This window comes from Chiroxiphia lanceolata, chromosome 4, assembly GCF_009829145.1.
Source record: "Chiroxiphia lanceolata isolate bChiLan1 chromosome 4, bChiLan1.pri, whole genome shotgun sequence".
Classification (NCBI taxonomy): Eukaryota; Metazoa; Chordata; class Aves; order Passeriformes; family Pipridae; genus Chiroxiphia; species Chiroxiphia lanceolata.
In genome coordinates this window covers 17,824,000-17,836,779 of record NC_045640.1, presented here as the reverse complement: position 1 = coordinate 17,836,779, position 12,780 = coordinate 17,824,000, and the positions used below count along the sequence as shown (strand labels likewise).

At 35.6% G+C, this 12,780-nt stretch overlaps 1 protein-coding gene across 11 annotated transcripts in view; it reads right to left on the bottom strand.

The window, feature by feature from the left end:
• The window catches only part of SLIT2 (slit guidance ligand 2), a 264,559-nt gene that overhangs the window by 76,656 nt on the left and 175,123 nt on the right, over window positions 1-12,780 (bottom strand). The gene's annotated exons all lie outside the window — the stretch shown is intronic.

Below are 12,780 nucleotides of genomic sequence, written 5' to 3'. Positions count from 1 at the left end.
ACACATAGCAATTTTCATAGTCAGTTTTATTTATAAATGTCTAAAGACTTCAGTGAGATAACTGAAATATGCAAACCGTAGGAAAGGGGAGACAAACGTTCCTACAGAATAAATAGCAGTATATAAAACATTTTCTTTAAGATGTACTACTAAGATTGCACAGCCACACTTCTAACTTCTTTAAAGAAGTATTTTAATCTAAAATTGGGGTTAGTGTTAATGGCCACGCTTGCTTTGAATGTACAGCGACTGTGACTGAAACTTCCCATACTGCAAGTGTGAGTTTGCTGATGGAAACAGTTTTCCAAGAAGTTTTTGAACATGCAGAGCTTTGCATATGGGAAATCTATGCTGATATAAACCTATGGACCACATGCCAATAAGTCAAAAGAGATTCAGGAATAAGCACATTTCAAATAGAAGCTACTTCTTTACACACTACAGTGTATCGTGATTTTGTCAGTGCAGAAATTTCTGTTATGTAGATATAAGGTTAAAAACTATTATACTAAAAAGTGCAACGGTAAAAGGCCGGATTATTCAAACTACATATCATGCTTACCTAATAAGCTTTCTATTTCCCCCTTTCATGCACTCATACTATGATCTATGTACACACAATGCCAAAAATCTATTTAATAAAATGAATCAAAAATCTCTAAATTTACTGCACTATTTTAAATTACAAGGACATTGACTCAGAATCTAAGGTGAAAGAACGTTTTTAAATCTAGATGGAGGAAAATTGGCCTATTTTTTTCTTTTTACCTTTGTCCTATTAACTGCCTTCTACTTCACTTTTGTACTGACAGAAACATACTAGTCTATGTGTCCAGTGTAACTAATAAGTTCATATACTTTGAGTAAATTTGCCAAGAAAATATTCTAACAAAAATTGTTTCTTCTGTAAAGTTTCTCAAGAGACCATGATATAAAACTGAAGATTTTTTTGCTGCTTTCATGAACTCTTGTTCAGATAGAGATACTTATATATTTAATACTAAAAATCTCTTTAGTCTAATCATGCTTTACTTTAGCAGAATTTGCTGTTAAATAGATTATAAAGAAGTCAAGAAAAAAAACCCAAAGCTCCAGAAAAATCTTCCTTACACACAGAAAATCTCACTTCATCAGAGCTGTTTTACACAGGATCCTTTTTTTAAAAAGCTACTTAACTAGGAAAACGTTGCCACCTTGCTATAGATTTCAGGTATAATTTAAACACTGAAGTGAATCCCATGGCACAAGATTGATAACTTTTCCATAAACACAATACTCTTTCATACTCTTCCTTTGCTTCAGCTGAGCCTTTCGGACCCATGAAACACATTTTGCACCAGATCAGGAGTGCTGACCAGGCTACAAAGCAGCAAAGTTGCTGGTCTCTAGTAAACCTGGGTAGATGCAGAAGGCAAACATCAGAATAAGTAAAAACTTGCTGAAGTTAACAAGTTAGGCCAAACCCAAGTGTTTTCTGTTCTTCCACTACAATTTTAGCTTAGTTTTCCCAGGAAATAAAGATTATGCATGCCTATCATCTAGATAAGTCTTCTATTCAGGTGGCTAAATCAAAGAGAGGTAAAATCTCCAGATAACTTTCTCATTTTAGCAATTGGAAGGAGTTGAGAAACCAAATCAACCCAGCCCTGAAGAGCATGACTGCCATTCATCCATTCCTGTTACACACTATTTGGCAGCAATCAACTGCCTGGTGGTTACCAGGGATAGCCTGACCAGACATTTATCAGATGTGGAGCTTTGAAAACCAACCAAAGACTTGCACAGGAAAACTCACAGGGTGTAACCAGAGGACTGGAAAGGGCAGAGTGGGTGGTAAAAAGGACAGGGAAGGATTAAGCCATATTACAGAGAAGGATTTGGGTTGCTGGAGACTGGGGGAATATGCCTCTGGGTATATGGGAAAGAGAGATATTGCAGTAGCAATGCTCCCACATGAGGCTATCACAAGTGTCATTTATAAATTCTGCTTATCAGTCCACGATGTAGAGATTTGTAACCTGGTGCTAGAGGGGCTCCAGTCTATATTCACATATCTTTAAGTATATAATTATCTTAATTACATACAATAATGCATGTAATACAAGGTCTAGCATTAAATTAAGACAGAAAGTATTTTCCAGTTTACTCTCTTAATTAAAAATATATATTAATTCTATAAACTGAAGTACCTAAGTACATTACAGGATACATGTAGGTGGCTTTTATGAGAAGATGGAATAGCAGATTTAATTTACTGCTGTCCAATTTCTCTACAAATTACATGAGTCCAAAACCTGAAGAAGTCCTGCTACACTGTCCTGCAAGCTAATTTTCTAGCAGTTCTAGCAGAGCAAGCTACCAATTCATTGGTGGATATGAAAATGAATTTCATGTCAACTTTACCTAACATTTCCTTTCAGTAAGAAATTTATAGTCTAACAGACAGACTGTGCAGTGCTGGGATAAATTTACAAGCTCTTCTGGATAAAGGATTTGTTATAGTAGGATCATCTAAATATGACTTTTTTTAACTCACGCCAAAGTGAGTTACACACTGAAACACATCACATTTTAGAAAATGAGATTAGCATAAGAAAGGGAAAATAAGATTATATAAATACAGAAGAAAAATCTTTTATATCCCACTTTGTCTGTAAAAAAAGTAAATCAAATTCACATTTTCAAGCTTTATTATCCTCTAATCTTCTGCTTTGTCTTCATAGAATCAGCTGAATTTCACAGAGTGCAAATTTGCATCCACTATTCCAGAGAAAATCTAATTAGATATATTCCAGGGTCACAAAGTACAGATAGATTAATATCTAAAGGAAATTTGCATTCCACTGATAAAACCCATAGTAATTAAAAACTCCTTTATATTAATGCTTCATATTAAATGAAACATTTTTAATTCTGGAATAGGATGGTTTACAGTTATCTATTGCCAAAAAAGTCAGCTATTAAGTGCTTGCAAATGACATGGCAAGATGTACCATTATATCACCAAAGAACAAAAAGCTCGTGTCATTATTTTTCCACGGGACTTGTATTAAATCTTGTGCACAACATCTCCTTTCAAAGTCATCCCAGAAGTCATTCCTTCTTATAAATGAACATCTATGTATCATAAACAGTGCCTTGGTGGTTTCTTTTTCAAAAGTCACAGTCAATTTTAGTAGCATATTTAATAAGATAAGATAATGGAGGAAGACAGTTAAGTACCTACTTCATCAAAGCTTGCAATGCCTCATGTACAAAAAGTACTCTGCCCATCACCATACAAACACTAATTAATGCTCTTAGTATTAAGTCTCCTGCTCCTTTTAGTGTTTCACTTCAAAGAAATCTTGCATCGATACATAAGTGTTTTACTGTCTTTTAATGCTGCCAAACTGGTTGAAACCTTTTTTGAAGGCCATACCCTAATCTCTCCTATCTAGGAAATGTACTGTGAACATTTCTCATTCGAAATCTTTGCCCTCTGCTTATCACTGCAGACACTGTAATGTACAACCATTTACTATTCTAAGAAACAAAGGTGCTTCTGCAGTTGTGACTTCCAACCTAATCAAATCAAATCAAAGTAGGTCCCCAGCCAGTAGACAGATTCTTCCCACACGGTCCCCTGAGAGCCCTGTGACATGTAAATCACTTGACACTTTCCAGGAGGATGCTGTTCTCTACTATAAGCCTGCAACACACCATTACTGATTACTACTTCCGCACTTACGGAGACAGACAACATGCTTATTTATACTGACACTTTTAGACTAGCTTATTTTCCCACTATAAAAGTCATTTCTGTGAAGGACTGCTGCACCAGAAAAGAGGGTAGACTGGGAATTAAGAACACTCTGTTCTCTACAGAATCATTTTTACTTTAAATCATGCAGATGGGGTACAAGATACTAAGCCCGCTCAGTAGAGAATGGTAAAAAAAAATTCACAGAGATGTTCTGCACCTAAATGCACGTAAATGGATCAGAGACAAGAACAAGTATTTTGTAATAATAAAATAAACCAAAACATACTGGTAAGAAAACATGAATTTGAATATGAAGGAGCAAATTAGCTGTATATTTTATAATTAAGCAATTAGAACATAACATCTTAATTAAGTAAATGTGGGTAATACAATAGTGGCTTTAGCAGCTAATTAATCTATCTTTTTAATTCCAGTATCTTGTAATTTACAAAAAGTCTTGCAAGAAGATCGCCAAGAAATCCCAAAAGAATTTTACTACAGAGAGAAAGTGTAAGCTGTGCAATGAGTCTGATGTATTGCACAGATGCTGATTATACATGGTAATAAAATTGACAGCTCTTCTTTGCATTTTCCCCATCTGCTTTTAAAATAAATGGCAAAAACAGCTGTCAAAAACCCAGAAAATAGATTTCAGTGATGGGATTGAGTGCAGCTCCTGAATCTGAAGAACTGCAATACATAGCCAACACATCTCTCATCATAAGCAACATCTGCCAGGCTTTGGGAGTTTTTTTTTGTTTGTTTTTAAAATAAGGAAACATTAATGGTCTCCCTTTGCTACAGTAATCCTCAAGTCTATTAGACAAAGTACCTTTTTTCTCTCTCAGTAACTGCACCTCCAGAGTGCTTAAATCCACTAAATGTCGCTTCTAACTTGAGCAGCAAAAGAATTCTGTTGAAATCTGTGATATCATCCATGTCTAACAAAACAAAAGATGTATTCTGAATGAATACATTACTTGCACTTCTTACTTTCAGGCTCTGATTGATAAATTTGGTTGACAGTTTCCTAAATATGTGCATATAAAGAATCGCTGTCAATGTTGCCCTAAAGCCTGCCAAACTGTTAAAATCTAATTGTTCTATCAAATAATTCCTCGTGGGATTGATTTTAAATGACAGATGACTCCTTAGTCTGCATTACATCACAAAACTAACAAGAATTGCCATTCTAAAGCTATTAAACAATTCATTGCATTTACTCAGAAGTAAGTCTCAAACCTGCATTTGTTTAATTTTTCATTACAGAAAGGGCCATCTTGTGCTCTGAACCCTAGAGCACCATTAATGATGATAGGCTTTACATTCCTTCATTGTTACAGATTCAGGTTGTAGGCAAAATATACCACTTGTTAAAGAATTATTTGCTCAGTACTTTGGCTTCTGTCAGTGTGGCTGCAGTGCAATTAGCCTGAGTCACCTAGAGTCAAGTTAAAGTCTCTCTAATTAGCGTATTTTTATGAGAGTTCTTATAGCACAAAACCTAGTCAAGCTGTTCAGAGTAAGTGTAATAAATTCACAAAAAAGATATAAACCTGCTACACTCTTGGCTTATCACAAACAGGGACTTGTCCACCTGTTCTAAATGAGCAGAAACATTAGCTTGAGAAACCCCCCATTGTGTGAGACCAACACTATGGCATGAGTGCTCACTACCCGTTAAACAATACATGGACTTACACCATGAATATGCCATAAAAATCAAAACATTTTAACTCAGAATACGTGGTTGGTTACTTCACCATGTATTTAGAAATGTGTTGACGAAGAAAGCATTCCATAGATGACAAAACATAAAACAGTGAAAAATCAGCATCGAGAGTTTCTTTTTGAATGACTTTACTAACATAATTGCTGAGGAAAAGTAATCAACACTGAAGAGCCATATGTGAAAATAAAATCTAAGAGTAACAACACCTTTGGAGTGTGGTACAGCTGCCAGAGATCTATAAGGGTTTTTCTGGAAGAGCAAGATGGACCTTCTCCAGCTTCCCTTCATCCTGCATAAAATATTCATTTATTCTATGCTTGAGTTATTTTCTTTCCCTTGGCAGCATCAGAGAGGTCCTTCCAGGTGCCTCTTCTACTTCAACATCCACCAGAAAGTTGCACAAAACCCCCAAGGTTGGAATGGTGTTCATTCTGGCCAGTACCTACTTGCAGTGTCTGGAAACCAGCACTAGTTTCATCTGTTTCTTGTCCAGTTTTTGTGTTCTGTGCCTCTATGTCCTCTCAACTCTTGAAATTATCCTGTTGTCTGAATTTAATTAGTTTTCAAGATAGGACACAGGGGTATGAAGAAAGCCAAAGACGTGAACAATGGCAGCATGGAATACATGCTAATAAAGACCAGATTAGATGTTATATGTACAAAAACGTATTGACAACTCAAATAAAAAAAGGTGGTTTGGTGTGGTTTTGGGTTTTTTTTTTTAAAGCATAAAGCCACATGATTTATCAGTAATTTTCAGATTAGGAAGATATTCAAGTAAGAGCATGACAAATCATTTCTCTTGTGTGTGTTAAGTAGGCAGGATTAGCTACCAAATTAGCAAAACCATCTACTTTTGAGGCAGCCAAATGGAATATGTTTTAAGTTTTGCCTGAGAAATATTAAGGTAGGAATGCCAAAGATAATTTAAATGTAATTCAGTGAAATCTGCATTGGCAGATTAAATATGTTAAGGTGAAGAAGTTAATACCTTAACAATTGACCTAATCTTAATTCGTTTCACATTTATTCAATACATTGCCTCAGAGATAATGCATTTTTCATTATTCATGTCATTATTGTGTGTTTCTATGTACATACCACATGGAAGATATGAAGATTTAGCAAATTCCTAAATTTTTTATAAATTGCATAAACCACTTTGTTGTATATTGCAATTGGTGTAATGCACCTTTTGCTAAGGAATAATGACCTTCCCAAGATCAAAGAAAAGTACAGCAAGAGAACTGTATTCAGATCATTGATGCCACAAATGAACAGTCTAAACTGAGTGTCACGTATGACAGAGAGTGGCAAATCACAAAACCTATCAAGTAAAATTATGATGTAGTAAAAGGTGTGTTTTCATGCAAAGATTTTCAAAATTAATGGCCATATTTTCAGTATTTAACCAACTAACCAGGGACAGGGACATTTCTTAAATTAGGTGTTGCAGAATGTGGAAAACCTCAGACAACAGTGTATATTGTTTCATGTCAGCTGTTTTTCACCAGATATTTCTGTTTCATTAGGAATCTTTTTGATCCTCCTCCATATGTAAAGTTGTACTTCTATGAATTCTTTTGAACAAACTTCTAGGGAAAATATAAGCATGTAAGCATCTAAAAATCATGTACTATTCTGGACATAAATATGCATTAACTTTTAGTCAAAACAGAAGAAAAAGCTCTAGATTTCACTAAAAAAATCAGTATGCCTCCACAAGACACTGGTAAAAATTCTGATATAAAGTCCAACATGTTAGTCAGGATTGATCTTAAGAACAGTGGTCTTACAAACTTTTGGGAAGGAAAGAAGATAAGAGAAGGTTTGAGGAAAAGTACACACAAAGTATAGTTGAAGAGAAGCATATATAAGAAAAGTTAATTTTAAAAACAGGGCAACTATATGAAGTTGCTCAAAAGTCTGGAGTGTTAGTTTAAGAGCTGAGTAAAAAGTAGTGAGACCATATGCATCTGTTGAGGTGCATTTAGTTTTTTAAGTACTATTTAATGCACTTTATTTTAATCCAACAATTACTGAAAATTCAAAACCGGACAGTTTGCTGGCTTCCTACTGACCAAAGTATGTATCATTATACATAAGCAACCAAATGCTATAATAATTATTTTTTTAATCCATAAGTAGATATAATCTTTTCCCTTGACACCTGCATACACTCTATATTTATTATAACAGGAATTAGGAAAAGATTTTGATAAAACAGAAAAATTTCAAAAAGCGCTCTAAGAATAATTAAATGATTGTGAAAAATTTTATAGTGCGACTGAAGAGTTTTATCTATTTTAGATAGCATTGTAAGATTAACATATATTTTCTCAAAAACAGCAGACACCCTTATAGGGAATTCTTGCAAACTACTAAAAATCTTAGCAATAAACTGTAAGTGACTACATATACATATGTATATATAGAAACCAACTTGGAAAAACCTTTCCAAAACTTCACTAGATGTGCAAGACTTCTGGCTAATGGCTTAAGAGGTAAATGACATATATGAACTGACATTCTGAGTGAGTCCTAAGAAGACTGATGTTTTGATTTAAACCAAAAAGCAGAAACAAATGCAGACACTGGAAAACAATAATCAGTTTAATGTCTTGTAACTCACTGCATCCTCCCCACAGCATTCCTCATTTCTTTCAAGCTGTGAAGATGCAGGGTTTTCTCTCATTTCTGTCAGGCTACTGGAGGTAGCCAAATCATTCTTTGAGCTCTAAAAATAGAGAAATCTGCCTTATCTCTGATGTTTCAGTGTTTTTCTCCTATGTGAGTTTTTAAGCTGTCTACAATAAATACACCAAAACCCTTTTTAAGTGACTTTTCTCTGTAAAAGGTCATCCTTAGAAGCATCTTTGCACCTCAATGTAAGTGTCTCTCTGTTCAATAGCTATTTACTTAAGGCTGTACTTTGGACTCTTGGGTAAGGATGAATTTTAAAAGACAACAGAACTGGTGAAACTGTACACATGCCAAGCTTCACTTGGAAAAGATGCAGACACAGAGCTCCCAGTTCTCAAATAAAATTCCTCATGTACGCAAAGCACTTCCCCAGTGTCTGCACTGTGATCAGGTCCCTTTATCTTGGTTAAGTCCATCTGTCAAAATCAGTTCTGTCAGATCTCATTTCCTCTCCCCTCTTTTCCTCTTCTTTTTCTCCTTTCTCTCCTTTCCCTCCCCTCCCCCACTTCTCCTTTAATATAATCTGAGTGTTACTGTGAGAAGCAATCTCAGGAGCTTTTAATCCTGCTTAATATCACATGACTCACAAAGATGTGGTCGAGTGCTTGGCATAACACACAATCATGAATCAAGAGACTAATGAAAACAAAGTATAAGGAAGAATGAGATGGAGGAAGATGAAAACATGAAGAAAAATAGTTAGAAAACAAGAGGGTAAGACAAGACAAGACTGAGGGAACAAATTAGGAAACCCGTGGGAAATGTAAACAATGTTATCATGAAACAACCATACAGCTTTGGCATTCAAACATTATAAAGCTTTATTCACAAGAAACAAAAATTTTATCCCAAAGGTCATAGTAATAAGAAGTCAGAGGTTTATAACTGCACTGGATTATGAAGGTGAGCTTTTAAAATCCCTGAATACTATATGGTTTCTCTCATTTCACATATTATGGGGTTAAGGGTCTTTTCTACCCCTTACAAAGACTAGAATTACTTATACAGCTGCTCCTTAGTTAACAGCAGCAACCCTTAAGTCACCCTTCCTTGCAGGAAACTTTCTTCTTCCCCAACACACCACCGTGTATTATTATTTTTCCTTCATTTTTGTTAAGATTAAAAACATTTAAAGGAAGGACTTAATTAAATGTGCACATTTTGCTAAGGAATAATGACCTTAAATGATTCTATAATATTACAGTAAGGAATGAGGTATTAGAACCACTTTGACAGGCAGTTCAAGCCATGGAAGAGAAGAGAAAATCAGAAGAATGTAAGTGTAGCATTTTCACAAGGTAGTCCAGCTCATTAATGGCTTTTTGGTCTCTTTTGAAATAAGAGCCTGTCACTTACACCATTCTGAGAGAAGGTACCAGTACAATTAATAGAATTGCTGCCGGGCTGCTGTTTGTAAGGTTTCTCATAGGGTGTTTGAACACATGCCAAAAAAGTCTCTATTCTAAGGGAATCAGAATTATTTCTGCTGATCATTCAAAGAATTTTCAGAAGGTGAATTCAAAATGAAACCAAGTAAAAAGAGATTAAAAGTGATGAAAAACTGAAATGTGGAAGGAATGCCTGCATAGAGACTGATAAATGCTATCAGCATTAGAAAGGCTATGCTTCCTAAAACCAATTACAGTAATAGTTTTGAACCTTAAGAATGACCTTTAATGTCTTTAATGTATGAACTGCATGACAAAGGAGGAAAGTGCTAGGTGCATTAGGCCACTTAAGTTGGTTAAGCTCAAAAGACTGCCAATGAAAGGGTATCCCCTAAAATTACTGTAAAAGGGGTGAGGTTTAAACAACAAATCTAAACCAACTCAAATAATGATGTTTGAGATGAATGAATAATGTATCATGCTTTGCTTAAGTCAATGACAAAAGGCAAAAGTAAGGCATACTAAATAACAAAAGTTTGAAGATCATTCATATGTAACATTTATGGGCATTGTATTTTGCCTCAGAACGTTACAATAGAGACATTAAAGTAACAGGCCTATGGGAAACTCATTTAAGTTCCCAAAATGCTTCCTGCAGGTCACTTATAGTATGAAGCCTTTTCATTTGACCCAGAGGCAAAGGTGCATCTGTGCACCTTTTTAATTCTGTGCTTCCTGCAGAACTCCTAGGTGCACTAAAACTGGAGAAGTTTTGGTGCACAACCAAATATTTTCTTTCTCAAAATACCTATGGAATATGAAGTATTTTTTTCTCAAATAATATCACATTGATCAGACAAACCCTGAAAAGAAAACTTTAGGTATTCTTATTTAGCTGTGTGTGAGTTTATTTAGATAATATAGCGGGGATTAATTTTGCAGAAAGGGTGTAACTGGTACAGATACAATTGTACTAAGTCAATAAGGATTAAGAATTACATTTACTGAGATGCTGAATACTTAATTTTGCTCCAAGCTTTATCACACAGAAGGGAAAAATAGAGGACACCACAGGCTTTATTCTCCTTCCATTTTCACTGGCAGCTACTTGGAGATAAGCAGTCCTGTTTCTGAAGGCATCTTCCCAAGAGGCACTTGGCAGACAATGCATGGCCTGCTAACTGACTTCACCCAACGGGAATTCCTGGTTTTAGCCAAGTGATTCTGCACCAATTGAGAAGTCAGACAGAGAGTGTGACAAAACCCTCTCAGCAATACCCTGACAGTCACCAGTAAATTAAACTACACTGGAATGAAACAGCATTTTGGCAACTGGCATCACAGAATGCCTGCTCTTTCCTAAACCACTTCAGCTTCCAGTTCTATTTTCTCAGCGGTTTAGGTTGTCCCACCAAACTTGGAAACAGGCTGCAGTGCAGTGCAAGCAACATCTCCTTGCCAGTTTTGCTACAGAAGCAGTAGCCATCAGCAGAGGAGGCAGTTTCTAATGTCTTAAAACAGCATTCCAAGACAGTAAAGCTATCAAGGCAGTGTAAAGTCACAACACCAGCATTAGACTCTAAACAGAAAGCCTTTTCTTGCACTTTTCCCCAGAGAGTTAACTCAGAGCTTCAACATGCAAAATTTTACACAATTGAAACTGCCAGGGTTTAATACTTAAGAAATTCAATATTCTATTTAAAGGTTTTGGGTGGCTTTTTTCTTTGCTTTGTTTAGTTGGTTGGTTTTTTACACATTATTTAGATATAAGTTAATTTATCAACACCACTGAGGAAAAAAAGGCATAAAATTGTCAACATGGAACATACAGTTCAAACCTGCAGTTTAATTATATACATCAGAAGGACTGGGAATAGCAATAATATTAATACCACTTGGCTTTATGCAACATTGCCCCAGATGGACTGACAATGTAACGAATACAAAGTATTTCTGTGCAGAAACAGATCGGATGACATTTTTTTCAAAGAAAGTTTGTGCTGGGCAAAGAGAAAGAACTCTGTGCTTCATAGGGTACGGAGGAGTTGACTGAGGTCAGGCTTTCCTTTGAGAGAAAGGATGGAAGAAATGGATAGAGAACATGGCAAAATATCACAAAACCATGAGCATGTGTTGAAAGAAAACTTAAAAAAAAAAGTCAAGAAAAAAATAATGGGACTATGGACCTTCAAAAAGTAAATGTGGTTTATATTCTTATTAAAAGTAACCTACTGTCCATATAAGAACACATAATAAAGAGGTAGAAATGGATGGAAAAACGAAATCTCATAAAAATAAGATGCTGAATTTTAAACATCTCTATAAACGAAGGCGCACAAAGTTTAATGTCAGCCTCACAGGAGAACATTATTAATATGAAATACAATAAAACAAAGAAAAAGGAAGGACAGATGTAAACACCAGAGGTTTTTGTTGACCATGAAGTTGGTTGAAGCATAACATGACAGGCTAGTAGTGCCTAGCACTGATTTCCGCAAATACAGCCCATAAAGAGGGGAGAGAGGGCAGAGAAACTTGTTCAGAGTAAGGGAATTTGAAAGCACTGTGGATTTTTCAAATGTCCCTATCAGTGAAGTATGAAAATCAGATGACAATGTTCAACCAAAAATGCAGAAAAAGATCAACAAGTAAGGAAAAGTACTGAAAAGATTGGACAACATCCAGTGCAGGTAAAATAGAAGTATCACGTCAATTTTCTTGCAGTGTGCACGAGAACCTGGTGACGGTAGTATTATAAAGATGAGTGAATAAATAAGAATTTGGCTGTTAAAGCCTGCATATCCTTCAGAAGACAACAGGGAGCCAGCACATTTCTCTTTTCCTCTCTCCCTGAGAACTGGGGAGCTCCTGCCAAAGCATGTGCTTAAAATGGTGACGAGGTAATAAAGCCATGTGTGTGGGAACTGTATAGCAGTGGTGGAAATACAGGGCTCACTATACCCTTCTGTCTTGTGTTCAGCAACTCCTCAGTATTCTTAACACTACCATGACAGCATGGTCTCATCTCTTCAAGTGTTTACTGTCAGTTACCATTTGGCATACTGACAACATTATCGCCTAAGGAATAAGTGAAAAAAACCTATTATTTTGTGGGATACAATAATTCTTTCCAATCTAATCTCAAGGGGTTGCTATAAGCAACAGTTGCAGAGTACTTCTTTAAAAATGAAGCTTTAAAACACTTTTTATTG